Genomic DNA, 26,110 nt, shown 5'->3' on the forward strand with positions numbered 1-26,110 from the left:
TAGATGGTAGGAAACTGGAGCACACTCTGTCCATACTAGGGTAGCAACAGGAGGGAGGAGGGCTGGGTCTGAGAAGGATGGAGTTGGAAGATAGCAAGGAAGTAGAAGAGACTGGAAAGAAGAAACCCAACAAGAGGCAATAAAATAATCGAGACGTGAAGTGATTCACTTAGCTATAGATGTGTTGACCTGTTTTGCAAACCACATAACAAACTCTCCTTACTGAATAACTGTTACAGAGTGCAGTGATGATAATAACAATAATAATTATGTGCTTTCACTCTTCTGCTTCTCCTTTTAGATCACATTAAAAAAAAAAAATTGAAGCTCGCTTTGGCAGTGCCCCAGCGAGCCTGTTTGTGGAATTTTTATCCGTCTGCCTTGGTTTCCTGACTGCTTAGTTTGCGGTCTTTTTTTTTTTTTTTTTTTTTGTCTTTTATTTATTTACTTCTCCAGAACATAAATAAATAATATTTGTTTCTCTAAAGCAGCAACCAGATAGAACGAGGATAGATGTTCAGCATCAGTTCCCATCATTCTTAAGAGTCTTCTTTAGAAATACTTTTGCACGATCGCCTTCTGATGACCCCTCACCAGCATATTCACCCTTTTAGTCTTCTTGACTTACAAAGGAATAGACAAGATGAATCCAGTCATAAGGTTCATATACATAACTTGTGGAGAATAGTGAGGTAGAAAGATATTTCGGGGTCTTCAATGCCAGACCGAAGGGTAATATTGAACCACTGTCAACTTTGAAGTAGAAGGTGATATTGTTAAGTAAACTCTTCAGAAAGCTTGGTGTGGGGATGGTCTTAGGACAGACTCGAGAGAGGAAGATTAGCAGTGAAGAGAAACCAGAAGGCTGTACAGTCCCATAAATGTGAATTGATTTCGCTGGAAATGAAGGAGAGCAGTTAAACAGGTAAAAATAGAACAGTAAAAATCAATGATTTATTAGATGTGAAAATGGAGGAAATGATGACATACAAACAGTTGAAATGACTTGGTGCCATAATGAAAATGTTCAGGAAGAGAACTAATAAGGAGCTGAAAACAGTGAGTTTGTTTTAGGCGCACTGATTTTCAGCCCTAGCATGAGTATAGACAAATGTACAAATATTTAAAAGATATTACCAGTATTCTCATAATGTGATGGTGTATATCCCATAAAGGAGATTGACACTGTGAAGGTTAAATTGCTTTCTTTTTTTTCCTTTTTTTCTTTTTTTGCGGTACTTGGGCCTCTCACTGTCGCGGCCTCTCCCGTTGCGGAGCACAGGCTCCGGACGCGCAGGCTCAGCGGCCATGGCTCATGGGCCCAGCCGCTCCGCGGCATGTGGGATCTTCCTGGACCGGGGCACGAACCCGCGTCCCCTGCATCGGCAGGCGGACTCTCAACCACTGTACCACCAGGGAAGCCCGATTGCTTTCATTTTTTAAAAAATATAGAAGTCAATAGAAATTAGATAATTTTTGCAGGAAAATATTTGGCTGAAGGTAGCAAAACTTTTTTTTCTTTCAAACATCTGCATTGAAACCCTGATAGGTATTTCATGCCACTGCTTTTTTGTAATTTGAAATCTAGAGTTAACTTGGTTACCTCAGTCAATATGCTATCAACTCTGACATAGTGGAATTGATTAGTGAAGATCAATGCTTGTGAATTAGAATTAAAATTTCCCCTATTTTGTTATTATGGGGAAAGTGTATCAGAGTCCAGAGGAAATAACAACAGGTATTATATGACAAGGGACTTGACAAGATGGCTCGTGTGCCTCCTTTAAAATTGAACCATTGGAAGAGTTCATTGGTCAGAGTTGTAGAGGCCTGTTTTTCTGAACTTGACACGATGACCTTATTCACCAGGGGTATGTGTCATCCCCAGAATGCTTATAAATGCAAGTTATTACACTCTGATGATTAGATGAAGTTATGCATGTATACTTTTGTCTTTAGCTCAAAAAAAATAAAATGTCACTCATTTTAGAAGGACATTTTGGAAGCTCCATTGTAATTCACTATTTTCTTTGCAATTCCTACCTAATGCAGTGACATTTTATTTTAACGTGTGCTTTTAAGTATATGTCTGAAAATCACAAGCATGCATGGCACTAGCCTCTGGTTAAATTTACATGAATAAAATTGTAATATGACTCTATGTGGCCTTCAATCAGTAGCACTAATGAATGATATTTGTAAAGGAGAACTAATATTTTTAAGCGCCAAGCCATGGGGAACAGCAGCCAAAAGAAAGCCAAACTGTAAGTCGTGACGGAAACAGAAGCAGTCTGGGAAATATCACTTAGGCATTAACTTGTGGGAATAATTGCAAATGTTTTTGCTTAAATTTGAAAGGGTTCAGGAAGAGTTTTCTTTTTTAAGTTAGTAGTTTTCACAATAAACAATATATTTAATTTTAAATAACATTTCAACAAGAATCTTGACAACCTGGTTAAATATCAAAGAATTAAACTAGATATATACTAAATATTAGCAAAAGTAAATCTTACATAAAGAGGTGATTTCAAAGACTTCCATTTTCAAGCTGATTCTTCTTTCATTATTTAAAATTAGTAGAGAGACCGGAAACTGATTCTGGCTCACCTACTTTTCTCATTTAATTAGCAAGCATTTACCAAGTAGTTTCTATGTGCTTGGCACTGTCCTGGAGATTTTATGATGCCAGAATTTCAAGGAGCAAATTGCTTTTCTTGGTGTGCCTGCATTGCCTGAAAATGGAATTGTTAGGGACAAAACTCTTAAGATGCCAACAGCTTTTCCTACGTGTTTAGTATAGATTACCAAGACCTCTCATGTTGGAACTACCCTTCATCTTACACAAATTCAGTAGGACACGTGGCTGTTTCAGGTTTCTATCTTTCTTGGTGGTAAACATGTTTCCAGGGGAGCCCAGTTACATGAGTGAATACGATAAAGGAGGCTTGGCTATCCAGTGGCCTTTCTACTAATATGATTTTACACATATAGCTCAAGTTAAGCTCTAGTTAGTCCCACTTTCCCTACCTTTGTAATTGAGGGCTGAAGACAATGGGAGGAATATGTCCTCTGTAGAAAGTATACTTGTGTTTTGTGAAGCCAACGAGATTGATAAGATTTTTGTATGTTTTTTTTCTTTTTTTATAATAAAGTTGTAAATATGCAACTTCCTATTCTAATTTTCTGTTAGAACAAATTTGGAGTTTCAAGGTTGCTTGCTCTAGGGCCTTGTAAGTCAGAGTAACTGAGAATAATCATGTTTGTTAGTTTATTTTTTATTGAAGTATAGTTGATTTACAATATTGTGTTCGTTTCAAGTGTACAGCAAAGTGCTGCAGTTATTCTTTTCAGATTATATTCCATTGTAGGTTATCACAAGATATTGAATGTAATTCCCTGTGCTATAGGGTAAATTCTTGTTGCTTATCTATTTGATGTATAGTAGTTTGTATCTGTTTATCCCATACTCCTAATTTGTAACCATAAATTTGTTTTGGTAACAATGTTATGTTTACTCCCTTTGGGAACCATGAATTTGTTTTCTATGTCTGTGAGTCTGTGAGACTGTCATTTGAAGAGCATAGAAACGTTAGAACCGTTAACAGAATCATCCTATCATGTTCTTAAAAAAGAAACAACTAATGCATTACTAATTTATGTACCCAATAATAATATCAAGGTTCTGATGGATTCCAGAATTTTCACTTTATTTAGAATCATGTCCAGTGCTAGGTACACAGAATTAGTTCTGTGCAGGCATTACTCTAAGAGCTTTTAATTTATTATCTCCTTTTATCCTCACAATAGCACTATAAGGTTGGTATTATATTTTCCAGAAAAGGAAACTAAAGCAATGGAGTATTAAGTGATCTGCGCAATGTCACAAATCAGTAAGTGATTGAACCAAGATTTAAACAAAGCCTGCACAAAGTGGAAACTTAACCTTTTTTTAAGTTCATTCGGAACAGCATTTGCCATTGGTAGATAAGGTTTCCCTTCATGAAAGAATAACCAGAGTTTATATGCAGTCTGTACATTCTGCCACACACTAAAGAGCAGAGGATGCATGGATATTGGAAGGGACTCCTTAATCAAACAGATATGGTTTCAATAGTTAAGAAATCTCTTCATTAAGCACTGGCAGCAAGTCATTACAATATCTTCTCCAGCATTTTGGCTATGATCAAGTATAGAATATTTTCTCATTAGGATAATGGGGTTCAATAAAAGAGTGTTCCATCATTCCCCATAAGAGAACACAGTGGAACATTTTACTAATGATAATCATTTAGTGATTCATTTTATCTTTTCCAGATCTTGTTAATTCATTATTGTACAAGGTTAATTCTTCATGCATTTAGATTTTGATCTTGACAAAATGCACTGGTCATAAAAGTTAACTTTTCAAGAGAAATTAGGACAGTTGAAATTAATGTTGGGGACATAATGAGTAGAAATAAGAAAAGTGTGTTTTTTTGTGTGTTTTTTTAATTTGCTAGCCCAGAGAGCTATTAATTAAAGCATGATCTATATATTTTAAATGAAGTTGTTGGGAAATTTTTTTTTTTTGCGGTACGCGGGCCTCTCACTGCTGTGGCCTTTCCCGTTGCGGAGCACAGACAGGCTCCGGACGCACAGGCTCAGCGGCCATGGCTCACGGGCCTGGCCGCTCTGCGGCATGTGGGATCTTCCGGGACCGGGGCACGAACCCGTGTCCCCTGCATCGGCAGGCAGACTCTCAACCACTGCACCACCAGGGAAGCCCTGTTGGGAAATTTTTGACGTATATTATTTTTTCTAATGATTTTTATGGCAAACATGATTAGAAGCAAATTAGAAATATCTGAGTTTTACATATATTCAGCAGTAATATAATCTATTACTGAGCTCACGCCTTTGTACCATGTGATTATCTCTGTAATAAAAAGCCATGAATAAATATATTATATAAATATATATAATAAAAGCCATTATAAGTATAGTAGATCCATCAGAAAATTGCAAAATACAGAAATGAGGCTCCCCCTTTGAATTTTTGCATGTAATATTACCAGCCAAAGTTAACAATAATTGATAACTTTGAATAAGTCTTTTCATTACTTTTCCCCTATGACAATATTTATTTTATAAAATTTTACCCACTGGTAATTATAGTTAACTCACAATCTTCTATCCTGGTTATTTCAACTGACCGTTAGATCAAGGGACTTTCCAGTCATATTCTTTATAATTTTAATGGCTCTAATATTTCATTAAGAAAATGAAATTATGTAATTTACCTATATGCTTGTAGTTGATAATTGTATCATTTCAAATATTTTTGCTATTATAAATAACCATGCAACAAAAGGCTTTTGATATGATCTTTTTCCCCATATTTAGGATTTTATTTCTGTAGAAAATAATCCCCAGAAATGGATTTATTGAATCAAAGAGTATGAATATGTCTGAAGCTCCTGATATAGAGGTTCTGAATGCTTAGGGAGCATGGTTGATCCATCTGTGTAGTCTTGGCACCTGGCATGGCACCTAACGTGCTCATTACTTACATTTTAAAGGTGTTAAAACTTTTGAAATGGCATATATATGTGGCTGTTTTATCTGCATGGCTGTCAAATAATAGTCCTTTGTACTTGAATAGATTTTTATAGTTTTCACTGAACTTTCACACATATTATCTGATTTGAAGTGTATGACATACTTGCAAGAAACACAAGGAAGAGAGTTTGATCATCACTTTTCAGAGGAAAAAAGTGAGCCTCAGAAAGGACATTGGCTAGAATTTAGTCTTCCTACTTGGACCAGTAGTAGTTTCCTTATATTCGATCTCTATGTGTATTTATCCTTTTGAGAAAGGATTTGAAATAAGTTGATTGTCGTTGTCTTTTCCGTGAATAATTGTTTTTATTCTTTGGGGGAAAAATCCTATGCTTATTGGAAGTATTTTTGTCTTTTTTTATAATGCAAAGTGCATATCACTCTTTACCACCATGAAAGTTTTCCAAGTGCTTAATGCAAAAATAGTATTAACATTCTTTAAAGACTTGGTTTATATTTTAAAACAGAAATGAAAAGCAAAGAGCAAAATAACCCATTGAAATCTGTGTTAATATAAGTTGAGGGAATTTTTCTTCCTTTTTTTTTTTTTAAGTGAGCTGTATGAGACTAGCACTACAAAGTGATTCCCATGAATGTAGATTCTTAGAAAGTTGCCCTGGAAAGTTCTTACATAATGGCTTAAAATAAATATGAACTGTTTTCTAGCTTTATAAATATAGGGAATTTGATTTAAATTTGATGGAACTGTTTATTTTTTCAAATTTAAATATATATTTGATAATATGTATCCAACATAAATGAGCATTAAATGACACAGTGGGTGAAACTGCCTGCGATAGAGCTGAAATAACACAACATACAAAAAACATAGACATTTTTATTTCTTTTTTTTCTTTTATTCTTTTTTAATAAAATTTTATTTTATTGGAGTATAGTTGATTTACATTGTTGTGTTAGTCAATTTTACATATACATATATCCACTCTTTTTTTAAGATTATTTTTCCATATAGGCCATTACAGAGTAATGAGGAGAGTTGGCTGTGCTATACAGCAGGTTCTTATTAGTTATCTCTTTTATATATAGTAGTGTGTATATGTCAATCCCAATCTCCTGATTTATCCCTCCCCACCCTTACCCGCTAGTAACCATAAGTTTGTTTTCTACATCTGTGACTCTATTTCTGTTCTGTAAATAAAGCAGAATTTTATTCTGTTTTATTTCTTTCCTTCTGTTTTCTTCCTTTTTCTTTTTTTCTTAACCATATAAATTACCATTCTGATTTCAGATGTGAGATTATTGAAACCCAGAGAGAAAAGTTGCTTGTTCAAGTCTATACAGCTTTTAGGTATAATTGCTGGGATTTCAAACCCAATTTTGTTCACCTCAAACCATAGTTCCTCTTACTAAACAAAAAAGGCAATAAAAGGATGATGATAGGAAAAGGTGAAAGTTCAATTATTATGATTATACTAAGGTATGATTTTTTATATCCTGTGTCACCTGTCACCAGTTTAGACTGCAAAATTTGCTAAGGATTTTAACTCGTTATAATTAAAACATTTAGAATACAATGGAAACATTTTTAATGGAACTGTTTGACAATGACCCATGTAAAAGAGTAAACTTTTTGATTAAATGGAGATTAAATGGCTATCTATTAAGAAGACGGGCAAATTTCTGAATAGAAATAGGCGGGAGGTGAACTAGACAATTTCTAAGATATAAACAGTTTGTGACTCAGCTGTTTCTTAAATATTAATAGATCGACCTCCAGCTTGTGGTCTTTATACTTTATGCTCAGAAAGCCTACAATTCAGCCATTTGACTACAAATCACCTGTAGTTTGTTTCAAAGCTGTTGAATCTCCTTTAATTTTTAAGATGTTCTCCTGCTAAAGATAATATGTAGTGAGGGCATATGATATATCAGGTATGGTGAGAGATTTCTTTCCCTCTCTACTCAATATCTACCTATCTAAAATATATACATTTTTTAGGGCTTCCCTGGTGGCGCAGTGGTTGAGAGTCTGCCTGCCGATGCAGGGGACACAGGTTTGTGCCCCGGTCCGGGAAGATCCCACATGCTGCAGAGCAGCTGGGCCCGTGAGCTATGGCCGCTGAGCCTGTGCATCCGGAGCCTGTGCTCCACAACGAGAGAGGCCACAACAGTGAGAGGCCCGCATACCGCAAAAAAAAAATAAATAAATAAAATATATACATTTACAGGTACGTGCTATTTATAGATACATATATACACATATATATGCTTTATATGTACATATATATCTACAGATACACACGTGTGTGTGCTTATGTGATTAAAATAAAATATATCCTCAAAAGAAATTATGAAAGTTTCTAATTATATCTAGTATTTTTCTACAATTTTCCAGTGCACATATTGGTACATTCTTTTTAAGTCAAATCAGAATTCAGGAATGAAAAAATAGACCAGAGGAAGTCTCCTTATATATCATTTGTGGTACCGTTCATTTTAAAAACATGTTATTGCTCTTTCATGTTATGGTATATTTTTTTAAATTCCATGTAATTTAAAATACTATAGGAATGGCTTTCAACATTCTAGACTCAATTGTATCAAACTGAGACCAAAAAGGAAAAGTCAAAGTACATAGAAATCATGTTGAATTTCATCTCTTGTATGTTACTAAAGCAACATAGATTCCCTTAGTGAATATACAAGCAGAAATTGATTTCTTTTTACGTGATCTTGGCAAATATTGTCTTGATACTCAAACCAGTTTCACCATGTTTATCATTGAAAGTTTCCATCTTACGCACATTTATTTGCCAGCTCTCCTTTCTCAGCCATCACTCTACCATCTGGTGTTACTTTTAGATTTATCTATAATACTAAGCGGTGGTGGAAAGGGTGAGTAGATATAGGGTGAAATTCCATGGAGATCCAGATGTTTGGAGTCTTTATGAAAATTCAATCTACAAAATCTTTTTAAAATATATAAGCTTAATAATTTATTTTTAGGTTGTTATGTGAGAAAATATCAGCTGTGACTACATTTATTCCTGATTTTTCTGTGGACACATAGATAAATTATTTACAGGTGGATCTAGTCCAAGACAAACTGGTGTTATAGTAACTGGCTCCCCTGCTTCCAGCCAAGACCTAAATTTTATTGTCCCTGCAGTTTAATATCTCATATTTTCATGTTTTTCTTTTGTTTCTTTCATCCCAACCACCCATGAAAGCTTGTATTCCAAGCCTTCTTTCTCAGGACCTGATAGCACCTTCCAATGGTATTTCTCCTAGAAACATTTTATTTTAGTAGGAATCAAATTCTTAAGGAAAATGGATAAAACCCTGGGACAAACAGATGTGTTAACATGGAGAGTTAAGCCTGCAATAAACAACAAAAGGAGCAAAGTAAGGTTAAAACATGTTTCCCCTTCCAGGAGAAAATAGGATGTCAATTAAATAATACCTTTTGATTTATCCTTCATTGCAATTTTTGCTGTCCTTGGAAATAGGAATAAAAATGCACATCAGCTGACTACCATTTGTCTTGCACACACCCTATCATGGCTTTTATCTGAGAAAGAAAATTAAATGATGCAGGTTGTTAGTTGTTGTTTTTTCTTTTTTACTGAATCTCCCTGACCACAGTAGTTATGCTGACCTTGACCAAATTATCTCCATGTACTAGTTCTATTGCTGTGCCATAGAGCCAAACAGTATTTCTGCAGGTCTTTTTTAGAGTTCTTGGGCAAAATGTGTAGCAGATGTAGGCAGGGTTTTAGGAAAGATATGCTATTTATTCTGCTCCTGTAGTTTTGGATGGAAAATACTTTTTAGGTGATCTGTTTCTAAGAAGTGCAATTTTCGGGAAACCACACATCATATTCTCAAAATTATTTTCCTTTTTCTCTCTCAAAATTTATTCTGATCATCTCAAAGTAAAGGATTATTCTCAAAAACAACAGCAAAAAATGCTGCAGCTCACATTAAATTTGCTTCTACTCCAGGAGAAAACTACTTCAAATTTCACAAAGATAGTCTTTCCTCCATTATATCTGGATTATATAACCCAATTTATAGAAGGAAAAAACCCCAGAATACAATCTTCTGGAGTATTTTTGGGGGGCATTCACCTGCAATGGGATTGGACTCAGCAGTTCTAGGGTTTGTGCTAGTTGGAGATGTAACTGGAGTTTGTACCTGTAAACCCCACAAACTTCCCATCCTAAGAGACAGGAATAAACAGACATGTTTAGTCATCCAACAAACATGTGTCTAGCATTGGTGTTGTGTTGGGGACTTTCTAGGCATGAAAATTCAGAGATGAATCAGACACAGTAGAGAGTGTCTGCAATCTACATGAAATCATATCCTGAACAAGGACAGACTGTAAGTGCATGTTTGAATATATGTGCTCTTTTAAATCCAGGAAAAATAATTTCCACAGGACCAATGGTGGTACCAAAAAATAAATTGTTATTGGTGTACAGTGGCATTTGCAGATATTAGAAAACTCAAATCAAAAAGGGAGCATTGCTCTGCCATGAATGCACGATGCTCATACTTCTCTTTGTAAATTGTTCTGTCGCCTCCAGGGTGACTTGCAAGTGCATTTTCATATGATGTTTCAAATAACACACACCAATAAGTGGAACTTAGAAAAATGTATAAACGTGTATATTCTTTTGTTCTGAACAATAAGAAATATGGAATGTCAAGCGATAAACTAACAGCAAACACAAAATTCGAATCTTTTTAGGTTAACTTGTGACATAGTCAGAAAGCGTATCATGGAAATGTAACTGTGCAGAGTGCATCTGGAAACTGATTTATTGAAGCATTCAAATAATACAGTGCTATTTATAGGAGACTCTGTTATAGATATTCCTGCAGTTATTACAGAAGGAATTCTTGTCCTATGGGGTCTCCAATTCAGACAGGCTGCCCTGGTTTCATAACACAGGTTTATTTGCCATATGATGGTGGATTTCTTTAAAGAGAATATACTTAGTAAAGATTTAAAAATGATTATGAGTATGAATAGAAAGTGGGCCGCTCGGGCTTCCCTGGTGGCGCAGTGGTTGAGAGTCCGCCTGCCGATGCAGGGGACACGGATTCGTGCCCCGGTCCGGGAAGATCCCACATGCCGCGGAGCGGCTGGGCCCGTGAGCCATGGCCGCTGAGCCTGCGCATCCGGAGCCTGTGCTCCGCAACGGGAGAGGCCACAGCAGTGAGAGGCCCACGTACCGCAAAAAAAAAAAAAAAAAAAGAAAGTGGGCAGCTAGCTGAAGGAATTCTCTAGACGTCTCTAGTTGACATGCATTTTTTTTCCAAATTAAACATCAATTTGAAATTCTAGAGTCTAAGTGGATTTTCTATGAAAAAAATAGGTGAAAGGAATATTGTGGTCTACTCCATTGTTTACACAAAGGCAGGCAAGAGATAATGAAATATTTTCAACTACCTACAAAAACGAATTGTATATCTTTATATACCTAATAATGTCTCATGTTTTAATTAAGATAAATTCATCATGAGAAATATGATAAATATCAAATAGTCAACTCCAGTGTTGTTTATTCAATTATATAAGTGAAAGAAATTAATATTCCTATGTGAGTTTAAAGTTTAAAAAGCATTTTCTTTTGTATCATTTTGTGGAACTCTCCACTAATCTAGTGATATGCTTGGTGATGTTATCTTCTAGACAAAATTAGTTGTGCTACCCCTATACATCCGTGTCACTTTCTTGTGACATTTATATCTCTGTTACAGCACTGAATACTGTATGGTAGGTATCTGCTCATGTTCTATCCTTTTCTGAGTTCTAAAATCCCATCCGGCAAGAGATGTTTATTATCTGCATCACTCCCCCCTTCCCAAAGTTCATCTGTAAATATAGGCTGCCTACTGATGCTTAACTTTATTAACTTTGATTTAACTACTATCTTACCTAAGCTAAAAATGAGGCTCTAAGACATTAAGAGATGCAGCCAGGAACACATAATATTGAGAGGTAAACCAGGATGCAGTTCTAGGCATCCTTACTCTAAATCCCCAGCCTGTGCTTTTACTCTCCATCTTTCCCTATCCTTAGCCTATTTGAAATTATAGGGCTACAATATAAGGAATATTATAATAATGAATATAGAAGTATTTTAAAATAGCACTAAACTTTTGTGTAATATATATATTTGTTTATATGATGATTTTAAATAATCTTTATAAAACAAATGTTTAGTACTATCAAAAATATTAATTTTACAGGACTGCTCCCTAAATATAGATCCAGGTTATTGACTTCTAGTTATTTCTAATCCACCCCGCTGTTCATCTACTTTCCATTTTAGAGTGTGATTGAATAGTCATCATAAAGCAAAATTCCCTTCAATTGTGATGATAAAACAAGACCAGCCACTTGTGCTAGGAAAGCAGGAGGAAATGAATGTCAATTCTTGAAAATCTGGGGATGTTCAAATGAGCAGAGTTGGAGGCATATCTCAGGCTTTATTGACAAAGGAATGCAGTGTCATCATCCATTACTTACAATGACTCATTTAGATCACAATACATGCTTCCAGCCCAGAGAGAGAAATACGGTGCAAAAGAATTTTCTTTCAGTGCTTTGTTATCAATTCATGCCAGCATTAAGAGATCTATATTGTAATTTTCTTGAAATACTTTGACTTTCTTTGTATAAACAAGAAATGATTAAGCAAGCACCTTTTGGATAGTAAGGAACAGGGTAGCTTTTTAAAATTTTGTACTCTCATGAGCATTTTATGACCTTAGAGAATCCGGGAATGTCAACCATGAAAGGGACCCTGAGGATTTTATGTCCCATATTCCTTCTTTGTAGATGGAGAAACTGAGATTCACTGTGAATATGTGACTTGCTCAAGATAGTTGGAGGTTGAATAGGAATTAAAACTCAGTTTTTCTAAATTCGGGTTTGGAGGCCAACTTCTGTAAAAATGTAGGTGTGTTGGGAAAACAGTGTGATTGTTTCCATGAGGCTGCGGCCATCTCTCCCTTGTGATGGTCATGAATATATATGTCTCATTTATTTTTCACTGCTATGGCTCTGCGTCTTATTTCAAAATGTAAAATCAGCAACTTTCGTCATCTCTCAGTAGCTGCATGAACTTTACAGAATTCTGTGAATTGGGTTGTCTCCATTTCCTATTTATTTCTGATTGCATTGTTTTCTCAAGATGCCTTTTTTTTTTCATCTGGAATTCATTCTCTGGAAACCTCCCTCTCTAAGCAGTGTTTATTTTTTGGTAATTTTCCTGTACTTTTACTCTGTAATTTCTCTATTTAGAAACCTTTGATTGTTCCCAGTTCCCTTCTGCAGCAGATTGAAAATTATCTGCTTAGTTTTCAAGGCTCGGTACACTACTTACTTTCAATCCCTGTTCTTTACCATTTCCCCAAATGCACTTGGCATATTAAATCAAACTTACTTTTTGTAACCTCTAATTAGTCTCATTTCTGGGCCTTTGCTTGCTTGTGGTTTCTCTTTCTTCCTCCCTGTGGAAAGTGTAAGATTTCCTTTTAACTATTAAAAGTTCCTAAGGTTGTAGGGCTTCTTTTCTCATGCCCAGCAGTTTGTGTAAAGAGCCACAGAGATGGAAGAGCTTCTCCCAGGATTGGGTCTCAGCAGCCTAGCTGGATTCTGGTCCTTATTTGCCTATAGCTGGCTGTCTTTTTGATCTTTTCTTCTTGACCTGAAGTTTCTGGACTTGACTCCATCCTGTCCTTGCCTATGTAAGACCAGAGTCATGCTTCAGACCCTGTCTGCTTGTCTCAAAAACCTCCTACTGGTGGCACTCCTAATGAAATAGCACCATCCATTGCCATTCATGGCTGGGAATGGTGGCAAAAATGATCCAGTCAATCTCCTTTTCTGACTTCCGTTCCATCTACATGTGTGTATTTGAAAATAATTATTTTGTTTCTGTTTTCTTTTCATTTGGTATGGGTTTTGCCTTTTATAGAAGCCTTCTGAAAAACAATTTTGTTTAGAATTTAAAGATTGTCAAAAAATATATATCGAAGCAGGTGACTTTCTTTGGAATAGAATACATTCCTGGATATCAAAGCATCATGTTTTTCCTTTTAGATTTGTCCCAAGTTCCCAGGACATTTACTTAGTGGTGGCATACAGAACTCTTATACAAGGGGCCTGGTTCTAAGCGGAAGGGTCAGCAGTGACATTAAAAGTATTTCTTCCTAAACTAGGGAAATTTGCATGTGCTTAAAGCCAAAGACATTAGAAAGGACAAGATTAAAAAAATGTCATAAGAAGAAAAAAAGGTGAGAGAAAAGTCCATCAGAAGTTGGAATGGACAGGCCTTAGTGCACAACTGTTTACCGTTAGGAAGAAAGGTACCAAGTTAGCAGAACACCACTTAAGGGAACTGTACTTGCTGGAGAAATCTTATTCAACAGCAAAGTATTTTGGTGAAGGAGACAGAGTTTTGCAATTTAATATGTAGGTGTAAAATGAAGCACTGGATAGTTTTGTCTTAAAGAAGGCCAGTGAGAATCTGAAGGGTCTTAGGGAGGTTTTATAGGTGCTGTATTCTTGGCTTTCTGTTTCCTAGTTAAGTAAACTTTATTGTTTCAACAAATGAATTACAGAACCTATGACTGATCATTTTAGTTAATAGCCTAACTTTTAACTAAAGTAAAGATATAATCTCAGCATACACTCTTAAATGACTCAACTTCTTGTTTTAATAAACAATTCAGGCAAATGAATCCAACAGCATATTTTATAGTCTTTACTTGATCAAAGACTCACACTACTGTCATGCACATAAGAAATCTCAGTAATTTTTGCCTCTCTTTTCTCTATTACTTCACAAATCCTGTAACACCAACTTCAGTCACCTTCCAAAATATCTTTTCCATCTTTCCCCTCATAGAAGCCCACTGCCACTGGCTTCTGTTCACCTTCATGCAACTTCTAATTTACAGTGTAATATTCTGATCGTTTCCAGAACATACCTCCAAGTCTCCTTCACCCCGCTGCCAAAGTTTTCTTTCTTTTAAAATATAGATATGATTGGATCATATCACTACCCTATTAAGCAAAACATTTCAGTGGTTTCTCAAGGCCCACAGAATATAACCCACATTTATAGCATGAAGTTCACTAGCCTGTGAAGTCTTGGATAAAAGATACCTAGATTTAGCGCTTCCCTGGTGGCGCAGTGGTTGAGAGTCCGCCTGCCGATGCAGGGGACACGGGTTCGTGCCCTGGTCTGGGAGGATCCCACATGCCGCGGAGCAGCTGGGCCCGTGAGCCATGGCCGCTGAGCCTGCGCGTTCGGAGCCTGTGCTCCGCAACGGGAGAGGCCACAACAGTGAGAGGCCCGTGTACCACACACACAAAAAAAACCCCTAGATTTAAACATAATAAGCATCTAATAAACATTTGTTGAGAGAATAATTGAGAACAAGCAAAACAGGAATGAACAAATGAGATTTTTCTACACAATTTGGCCTCAGCATCCTTATCCCTATCAACACCTCTATGAATTCAATGACTGCTACCCTCTGTACCATCTGCTGTTCATTCATTCTGGACACCAGTCACTGTCCCATGTGCTAGGAACAGAGAAGTGAAGAAAACTATCGAGAACTTCATCCGTGAGGATGAACAACTCACGGTGGAGTCATCATTAAAAAAGGAAATGCACAGGGCTTCCCTGCTGGCGCAGTGGTTGAGAGTCCGCCTGCGGATGCGGGGGACACGGGTTTGTGCCCCGGTCTGGGAAGATCCCACATGCCGCGGAGAGGCTGGGCCCATGCACCATGGCCGCTGAGCCTGCACGTCCGGAGCCTGTGCTCCGCAACGGGAGAGGCCACAACAGTGAGAGGTCTGTGTACCGCAAAAAAAAAGGGAATGCACAGATGAGTACATGAGTCCTATTCATCATAGTTGCTACAAAGGAAAGGAAGTAGGTTCTCTGAGAAAGAATGGAGATAGACTAAATGTAGCTTAACGTATGGTAGAGTTGGAGAAGGTCTCTTCTCCTGTCATTTAAGATGTGATAAATTATCCAAGAGAAAATTGGGAAAAGAGCATGTCAGGCAGCTGCAATAAGTTGTTGAGGTTTTTTGTTTGTTTTGTTTTATTTTGTTTTGTTTTGTTTAAGATTCTGTTAGCTTGTGTCTCATTCCTCCTTAAAGACGGTAGGCATTCCTATATTTATGCCTTTTTGTGATACTGATTCCATTGCCTGGAATGTTCTTCTCTTTCATTTTCTATCTAATGAGTTTTTTCTTATCCTCCCATGTTTTCGTTAAATATTAAAACATCAAACTGTCCTTACCCCTGACAAAAACCTGTGCTTGGATGTTTATAACAGCTTTTTCATATTGCTAAAACTTGTAAACAATCAAGATATCCTCCAGTAGGTATATGGATAAAGAAACTGTGATACATCCAGACAATGAAATATTCTTTAGCACTAAAAAGAAATGAGCTATTAAGCCATGAAAAGACATGAAGGAGAGTTAAACACATACTACCAAGTGAAAGAAGCCAATCTGAAAAGGCTACATGCCCTGTGATTCCAACTATATGACATTCTGGAAAAGGCAAAACGATAGAGACAGTAAAAAAAAAAATCGGAGTTTGGGGAGATGAACAGATATAGCAAAGGGTATTTTTAGGGCAGTGAAATTATTCTGTGACACTACAGTCATGAATGGATGTCATCATAATTTGTTCAAGCCCCCATTAAATGTATGACATGAAGAGTGAATCCTAAAATAAGCTACGGATTTGGGGAGATTATAATGTGTTGATGTAGGTTCATCATTGGTAACAAATGTAACATTCTTGTGAGTGGTGTTGATAATCGTGTTGGAATGCGGGTGTATGGGAAATCTCTGTGCCGCCCTCACAATTTTGCTGTAAACATCAAACTGCTGTAAAAATCGGTCTTATAAAAAACACAGAGTGTTGGCTGAGCCGGTCTCCCGTGTCTGACACCTCCGCGTGCTCCGTCTGTGTGGTGATGATGGTGAAAACCGAGGCTGCTAGGGGCACCCTCACTTACTCCAGGGTGAGGGGCATGGTAGCAATTCTCATCACTTTCATGAAACAGAGAAGGATGGGCCTGAACAACTTTATTCAGAAGATTGCCAATAACTCCTATGCATGCCAACACCCTGAAGTTCAGTCCATTTTGAAAAGCTCCCAACCTCAGGAGCCTGAGCTCATGAATGCCAACCCTTCTCCACCAAGAAAGCAATCCTGAAAAAGAAGGAGGAAAAGCATATTATGTCAGAGCGGAATGTTCTCCTGAAGAGCGTGAAACACCCTTTCCTGGTGGGCCTCCACTTCTCTTTCCAGACGGCTGACAAACTGTACTTTGTCCTAGACTACATCAACGGTAGAGATTGTTCTACCATCTCCAGAGAGAGCGATGCTTCCTGGAACCACGGGCTCGGTTCTATGCTGCTGAAATAGCCAGTGCCTTGGGTTACCATCGTTTATAGAGACTTAAAGCCAGAGAATATTTTGCTGGATTCACAGGGACACATTGTCCTTACTGACTTTGGACTCTGCAAGGTGAACGCTGAACACAATGGCACGACGTCCACCTTCTGCAGTACACCCGAGTATCTTGCACCTGAGGTGCTTTGTAAGCAGCCTTATGATAGGACCGTGGACCGGTGGTGTCTGGGGGCCGTCTTATATGAGATGCTGTATGGCCTGCCTCCCTTTTATAGCCGAAACACAGCTGAGACGTACGACAACATTCTGAACAAACCCCTCCAGCTGAAGCCAAATATTACAAATTCTGCAAGACACATCCTGGAGGGCCTCCTGCAGAAGGACAGGACAAAGAGGCTTGGTGCCAAGGATGACTTTATGGAGATTAAGAATCATGCCTTCTTCTCCCTAATTAACTGGGATGATCTCATTAATATGAAGATTACTTGCCCCCCCCACTTTTTTTTTCTCTGTACGCGGGCCTCTCGCTGTTGTGGCCTCTCCTGTTGCGGAGCACAGGCTCCGGACGTGCAGGCCCAGCGGCCATGGCTCACGGGCCCAGCCGCTCTGCAGCATGTGGGATCTTTCAGACCAGGGCACGAACCCGTGTCCCCTGCATCGGCAGGCGGACTCTCAACCACTGCGCCACCAGGGAAGCCCCTACTCCCCCTTTTAACCCAAATGTGAGTGGACCCAGCGACCTGCGGCACTTTGATCCCGAGTTTACCGAAGAGCCGGTCCCCAACTCCATCGGTCGGTCGCCCGGCAGTATCCTCCTCCCAGCGAGCGTCAAGGAAGCGGCCGAGGCCTTCCTGGGCTTTTCCTACGCACCTCCCGTGGACCCTTTCCTCTGAATAGTCTTAGGGTTGGTTGCGAAGCATTTTACGGGCGTTTTGAAATGTTTTAGTTAGCCTTTCGGCAGAGCTGCCAGCTGACAGGACATCTTAAAAGAGAATCTGCACATCCCTGGAAGTTTGCACATCTTGGCAATCTTATTGCGCACTGTTTGCTGGAAGCTTTTCGAAGAGCACATCCTCTTCAGTGAGCTCGTGAGGTTTTCCTTATTCTTCCTTCCAATGTGGTGCCATCTCTGAAATGAGCAGTAGAGGGCCGCCCCAGGCAGGTGCAGTGGTCTCATTCGAAGGAGGACGCTGTTCTGAGAAAGAGCTTCTGAAGGTCTGTCTGGGCCGTGATAACGAATCTTATGAAACGTGCCTTTTCTGATGAGATCGTGTTAGCTCCAAAGTTCTTCCTGTTGTCCAGTGTTTCCGTTCTGTTTTTCCTTGTGGACTTCCTGTATGATCGGCCGTATGAGTGTGGTATGCTTGCTCAGAGAAGGACTCAGTTATAAGCATCAATGTGACACTTGTAGGACACTACAACGTGGGACATTGTTTGTTTCTTCCATATTTGGAAGATAAATTTATGTGTAGGCTGGGTTTTTTTTGTAAGATATAGTTAATAACTAAAATTTATCGGAAATGGCCTTGCAATGACTTGTATCCAGATGCTTAAAGAAGCATTGCTGCTACAAAGATTTCCATTTTTAGAAAAGGTTTTGATGGACCAATGCCCCAGTAGTCAATCAGAGCCTGGTGTTTTCATTGTTTAAAATATCACCTGTAAAATGGGCATTATTTATGTTTTTGTTTTTTTGTTTCTTTTTTGCATTCCTGATAATTATATGTATTGTATAAAGGAAGTCTGTACATTGGGTTATAACACTAGTATATTTTAACTTACAGGCTTATTTGTAATATAAACCACCATTTTAATGTACTGTAATTAATATGGTTATAATAATGTACAATTCTTTCCCTCCCCCACCACACACCTTTTTTTGTGTGTGATAAACCAACTTTGGTTTGCAATAATACCTTGAAAAATATTTGCAGAAAAAAAAAACCATTAGGATTTATACACACTACCAAATGTAAAATCGATAGCTAGTGGGAAGCAGCTGCATAGCAAAGGGAGATCAGCTGGGTGCTTTGTGACCACCTAGAGGGGTGGGATAGGGAGGGTGGGAGGGAGGGAGACGCAAGAGGGAGGAGATATGGGGATATATGTATGTGTATAGCTGATTCACTTTGTTATAAAGCAGAAACTAACACACCATTGTAAAGCAATTATACTCCAATAAAGATGTTAAAAATACTACATTAAACTATTTACATTAAACTTTCACTTCCTTTATATTAAGTTTGGTAAAATATCACATTTTCTGCTCTAAGGACTTAAGACCTTTGAAGGTTGCTAAAGCCCAATTCCTTCCAATCCCCTCCAAGGACTACAAGCCCAGCCTCTCCCTCGCTCCCCATCGTCTGCCTGATCTGTTTCCTTTTTGTTTACCCCATGCTTTTGCTCCTTCCACACTGGCCTTCGTGTCCATCCTGCTCCTGCTCTTTCTCGCTTTTATTTCTCGCCCTGAAACCACCATTCCACAGATATTAGGAAACCCGATGGCTTGTTCCCTCTTTTCCAAGAAATCTGTGCCCCCAAATGATCTTATCAATGAGGGCTTCTCAGATGCCTCATTGAAAGGACATTCACTCACCCCCCCAACCCCCGGTAGGTACCCTCAAATTCCTTCCCTGCTCTATTTTCCCCCATAGTAATTATCACCATCTGATACACTGTGTATTTTTTAAATGTGTTACTTATTATAATAGAAAACTCTGTGTTGTTCCCGGCTGCATACCTACTGTGGGCACTTAATAAATAATTGTTGAATGAATAAATGAATGCATATCATCTTAAATTCATAATCACTGAGCAGTTATCCTTAATACTAGTTATTTTTCATATCTTATTATAAAATCAATACATGTTATTTGAAGAACATTTCAAAAAAAGTAGGAAACAGGAAAATAAAAGTCGCAGTTATCATCATAAATGTGACATTATGGTTAACATTTTGGTTTACGTATTCTTTCAGCCATTTTTTGGTCTATAAATATACACTTGATAAAATAGGGAGTATAGTATAAGCACTGTTTCATGGCCCATTTTTCTTTATCTTAACATACTGTAAATATTTGTCAATTAATTAAACATTCTTCAACAGCTTCACTTTATTGACTGTCTAATGGTCCACTGTCCACTTTGTACCAATCAAGTGCATGATCAAATCTGACGTGACTTGAGTCAGGAGCACCAGAGGATGTTTATCTATAGCTCTTTAGTTAATTATTTAAAAGTGGAAGTGGGTTAAGTAGACTAGGAAATAGACTTGGTTGTCAATAAGTACATTGCATCTTATTTGTGAATACTGTCTTTGAATTAACCAGTAAATGAAACTAGAGGGTCAAAAACTGAGACGTTTACCAGTGAACCAACAAATTGCAATCCAAAATAACCTCATCCATAGGAAGATTGCCCTTGACAGCTCGAAGAGTCCTCAAGTTCATTTAGGCATACTGCAGTTGACCCTGGCACTCTTCAAATTATTGCTTTATTAAAAGTGCTAGGTAGCTCCGCCTCCTTATGAGACTAGAAGTTAAGTTAAAAAAAAAAAAAAAGAAAGGGCACTGTTCACCATTATTTTAGAGATTAAAACCTCTGCCTGGCTCCAGGGGCAAATAGTTGATGCTATTTTTGAATACCATTTCCTTTTTTTCATGAAGTAATATGAATTAAATTTCACAACCTTGTCTATATTACACAAAGGGTAAAAGTTGATATTATTTTTTGTGATAGGATTTATTTATCTGAAATTAGAAGATCGACTTCGAGGAGACAAAAACTTTTTTTTTTAGAGCCTCACAAATCTATTTTTTTCTAGTATTAACAGTTCGGTAGATAATTTGAAACTGATTAATCTGTTAAACCATATGTCAGAAACATGCTGCAGCTGTTAAATGTCCAGCAAAATCTGAACTACAAGTCTTGAGTAATTCGCCCTTGGTACATGCAGACCAGACAATTTCCTATTTGATTTATAACCATGATTCTTGCAACGTGACTGATTTTCTAGTTATACTACCTTAAATTTTTTCTAATATAGCTATTGGACTAAAAAAAGGCAGAATGGAAGAAAGTTGATCTGACTTTTTTAGATAATGGCATTGAATCTATTCGTTATCAGATGCTACTGTACTGATTGTGTTCAATATTTTTCAAAGTATATGAAGATCCCTATTATATGTTCTATTTTCCATATTTTGAGAACATAATGAAGTCCCCTTCCTTCTAGAAGAATCACCACATAGCAGGGTGATCAAAGTATAAACAAATACTTATCACAGTAGATTGTCAATCATACAGGATGAAAGTGTTATATTCGAAGTACCAAATTCTTACGTTCTTTTGAAAACAAAGAAAAGCTGTAAAAGAGCTCGCTCAGAAAAGTCAGTAACTTCAACTCTTATAAAATTCATTTGCTGGAGCCAAGATATTTTAAAAGTTCTAAAGGCATGTACTGATGATATAGAAGAACCCTCAATATAATCCAAGGGTTCAAATGACAGGTCATTTTAAGGTGGTAAAGATCAGAGAGATAGATGCTCTCTCTCACATGGGATACAGCCAGGAAGATCTACACGTAACATCATGGGATAAAGTCAACTCTCTCTGCACAAGCAGTTTTTAAAATGGAAAAATGCAAAAATGTCCATTAGATAGATAAAGTGAATACATCTCAACAGCCAAAACTAGGAACTGTTGTGCCTTGCTCACATTTAGATGGATTTATTACCTATCATTGTCAGTAATTCATTGATGCAACAGCCTTTTATGGCATTCGTGCTGCATGCCAGGTTCTTAGGCCCTGGGAATACAGGCTCAACAGGACAGGCACATGCCCCGTTCCCACTGTCCTTACTACCCAGTCAACAAGGAATAAACAGATTTTTAAATAATAAACAGTCAAGGTAATTTTAGATTGTGATTGGTGCTGTGAACAAAATAAAACAGTGCAATCCATTGAATAGCAAGTAATGTTTGGGGCCTATGAAGGTGAAAATTGAGTTGGTGAATTTAGACACTGGCCAGAGAAAGAGAGGATGGTATTTGAGTTGGGGGCAGCCTGGAGAGAAGCCAGCCCTCTTTAGACCTGATGAAAGGAATTCTAGCCCGGAGGCAGGGAAGGGGGAAAGGGCCATGAGAGGGAGTGTGCTTTGCGTGTCTGAAAAAGAGAAAGAAGAGTGAAATTAAGAGCTTAGTGACCCAGAGGAGAAGAGTGAAATAAAATAAAACTAGGGATCACTCAGGGCCAGACCATTGCAGGCTTTGGTGGAGTTGGGATTTCATACTCAATGCGAGGGGAAGCCATCAGGAGCAATGGCCAGGAATAATCTGATCCCCATTTTTAAAAGATCCATCTGGTGACTGTGAAGAAAATGGATTTTAAAGGGATAAAGTTTGACTCAGGAAATAACTACCCAATACATATTTATTACATGAATAAATGGAATAAATCTGATGTACTTTGCTGAATGTCGTACTCATTGGATGTAGGCATATCAATTGAGTGGCTGATTCTGTATGGTTTTCTCTGAGAACACCTATGTAAAACTGCAGGAGACTCTTCCTTTTAGTTGAAAGGTATGAGCCTGCTGTGGACAGAAGATATTGAAATTGCTGCAATATCATGGTATAGGGTATCACTTCAAGTAAATTCCTGGGATCAAAATGGGAAGTGGTAAGAAAAATCTGACTACTTCAATATTATTAGGAGATCTGCACACCTAGGAATAAATCCAATGCAACATATACAAATTTTATCCAAAGTGAATCTGGAGATGCTGTGACCTTGAAATGTAGACCTCAAAAACAGGTCTCGTAATCAGGCACAACTTGGTTTTTGTCCTGGTTCTATTATTCTTTAGCTGTGAGGTCTCAAGCTTCCTCATCTGTAAAATGGTAATGATACCTATGTCAAAGGCTTACTAAAGTAACTCACTGAGAGAATTCTCTTGGAATATTTACTATATTGCCTGCCACATAAGTATTCAATAAATGATTGCTATTACTATTTCTTTATTTGCTGATTTTGGTTTAATGGTTTCTACTGTTTATGCTACTGAGATGGAAGAGGGACAAATGCCTCATTTAACGCATGGCTACTGCAATGCATTTGTAGCACATTGGGCTGTGTTCCATTGAATAGAAAATGAATAAAAAAGTAAATAGAGTCACCTCTATTGACTAGTAAACAGGAAAGATTCAATGAGAAGAAAAAGGGGGAGATACAAGTTTCCTTTTTTCACTTAATGATTTTCATTGCATATCAGGTAAAATATGTCCACTCAGTTGATTTAGTTCTAAATTCATTATCTTTAACTTTTCCCTAAATTAGCATTTGATGGCAAACTGATTGTACTTCTCTTCATGACCGCTAAGTTCTTTGTGGAGTAGGTAAAGGAAACTAAATCCATTCTTCCATACATTGTATGAAAGGACAATTAATTCTCAGCTTAACTACATAATCTGTTTTACCAATGAGCTAATATTCTTGCATTTTCTGTGCAGGAATTTAACCCTGCTATGCAGATGCAGATATAAATAATAAAGGTGCCTATATAAAGTTAAATACACAAAAAACAATATTTATTTTTATTTTAAAACAGAAGGCAATATTTGTATGGGAATTTCTGTGATAGGTCAAAGTATGCTAAAGACCAGATGGTAAATCTGGTTCTCGCTTATTTAAACATATATGTTATATTAAATGTAGTGTGTGTGTGTGTGTGTGTGTGTGTGTGTGTGTGTGTGAAGACTTGCAACAGTGGTTACTTCTATGGATTATGAGAGTCCTTCCTATCTCTGTATTGTATGACATTTTATAGGATCAGGAAAAAAATGGATCTTATTTCTAGTGACACAGAATAGGCCAGGGAAACTGGAGAAGGTACACAAAGCAAGGTATAAATCAGAAGAGTGGGAGGAAAATATGATGGAAGTGAAGATATATAAACTAGGAGAAGAGTTGGAGTCCTTGGTGGTTTTGCCCTAAGGAGGAGCAAACATTTTTCTAGCATGCTCCTATAACACGGATTTTTTTTAACCATTTACTTTCTATTGCTATGATGTAAAAAATCATAGAAAAACTGACCCAAAACTAGACATTTGAAGTAATGGAAAAACTGAGGAGACTCTGGATAAGACAGAAGCTAGTCATCCAAATTCTGGCCCTTCGGAATAAAATCTCGATTTTTTTATTGTGAAGAGCATGCTCTTTCTTCCATGTGCTAATATTGGGAAAACCTCAGCCTAATACTACCTTTGAAAGTCACAACTATCCCAAGAAAATATTTATTAGACCAGGTTAAGTTAAAATAACTGAACTTGAAAAAAATTATTAAAAACTACTGGAAGAGAAAGTCTTATTTATACTTCCTGTACTTGCCATACATTCAAGGAATAATACAATACTTATATTTCAAAATACATCTGTAAATTATTATTAAATTTAAAGACATTTGGCTTCCAGATAGGATTACACCCTTTCCATAGAGAGAAGTAATTGGGGTATGGGATTTCCACAGATGACATGTGGAATGAGCTCAGTTTGTTTGGATTTTTTAATAGAATGCTAAAGTTAGCAAAGTCCTGAGGTGAAAAATACAGAGCCTATTCAAGTAATGTGTGTCAAGGAAAGAAGACAAAGCACCGTGTTTCTAAGTGCATCAAAACAAAATACTTCTGTAAGCAGCGGCCCAAGTTTATAGGGAGTAAAAATAATGGATCTGCCACAGCTGTAAAGAAACATTGTGAAGTAATTGTTAGTGCTGTCTTCCCTCCTTCCTTCCTTCCCGCCTTCCCTCCCTCTCTCCCTCCCTCCATCCTTCCCTCCTTCCTTCCCTCCCTCCCTCCCTCTCTCCTTCCCTCCCTCCCTCCCTTCCTCCCTTCCTTCCTTCCTCCCTTCCCTCCTCCCTCCCTTCCTCCCTTCCCTCCTCCCTCCCTTCCTCCCTTCCCTCCTCCCTCCCTCTCTTCCTCCCTTCCTTCCTCCCTTCCCTCCTCCCTCCCTTCCTCCCTTCCCTCCTCCCTCCCTTCCTCCCTTCCCTCCTCCCTCCCTTCCTCCCTTCCCTCCTCCCTCCCTTCCTCCCTTCCCTCCTCCCTCCCTCTCTTCCTCCCTTCCTTCCTCCCTCCCCCCTCCCTCCCTTCCTTCCCTCCTCCCTCCCTCCCTTCCTCCCTTCCTTCCCTCCTCCCTCCCTCCCTTCCTCCCTTCCTCCCTTCCCTCCTCCCTCCCTCTCTCCCTCCCTTCCTTCCTTCCCTCCCTCCCTCCCTCCCTCTCTCCTTCCCTCCCTCCCTCCCTCCCTTCCTTCCTTCCCTCCCTCCCTCCCTCCCTCTCTCCTTCCCTCCCTCCCTCCCTCCCTCTCTCCTTCCCTCCCTCCCTCCCTCCCTCCTTCCCTCCTTCCTTCCTTCCTTCCTTCCTTCCTTCCCTCCTTCCTTCCTTCTCTCCCTTCCTCCCTCCCTTCCTTCCTTGTTCTCTCCTCTTTATTGAGAGGAAAATTTAAAAAACACACACACACAAGGAATCATAATCTTGGGAATAAAGTCTCTAAAATAAAGAAGTACTAGATCCCATACAAGTCTTCTCTTGGTCAGAGTGTGGAAACTGATGCTTCTTATAATTTGGGAAGAATTTAAGGGGCCATATTAACCTCAGTTATGACTCAGGAAGCACCTGAGTCATGACTTCAGTCTCCTTTTCATTCAAATCCTGAAACTCTCCACTAGGCTAGACAAGAAATACCACCTTATTTGTCCAAAGGATTTTCCACTGTCTTTGAAGCAAAGTAACGAAAAGCATGGCTTTGTCTAGGAAGTCAGGGAGATGGTACAGAGGATAGCATCGTCATCAGTAGGTGGGTACACAGGTACCCAGCATTCTCAGCTGGTGAGGACAGCAGTTGGCTATGTTTGGGCACCTGGGTGAGCAGACAAAGCATCAGGAAATCCAGGAGCAGGAAGCACAATACAGTCCTGGAGCATCGAGACTCCAGACACTGAAATGAGTGTCAGGGGAAGAGAGACCATCTCTGCAGGAAGTGAGATGCTACTAGGGAATTAGCACAGACATTTAGCTTGGAT

At 38.2% G+C, this 26,110-nt stretch overlaps 1 protein-coding gene and 1 pseudogene across 2 annotated transcripts in view; both read left to right on the forward strand.

Annotated features, from left to right (window-relative positions):
- Window positions 1–26,110, forward strand: part of LOC309810307 (contactin-associated protein-like 2) — a gene marked incomplete at both ends in the record, with an annotated part of 946,489 nt that overhangs the window by 599,918 nt on the left and 320,461 nt on the right. The window lies entirely within an intron of this gene.
- LOC309810770 (serine/threonine-protein kinase Sgk1-like) lies at window positions 16,489–17,928 on the forward strand (annotated as a pseudogene). Its single transcript has 2 exons — window positions 16,489–17,546; window positions 17,732–17,928. The product of its transcript is annotated as a serine/threonine-protein kinase Sgk1-like (transcript).

Source organism: Mesoplodon mirus (assembly GCF_964341445.2).
Source record: "Mesoplodon mirus genome assembly, chromosome: 9".
NCBI lineage: Eukaryota > Metazoa > Chordata > Mammalia > Artiodactyla > Ziphiidae > Mesoplodon > Mesoplodon mirus.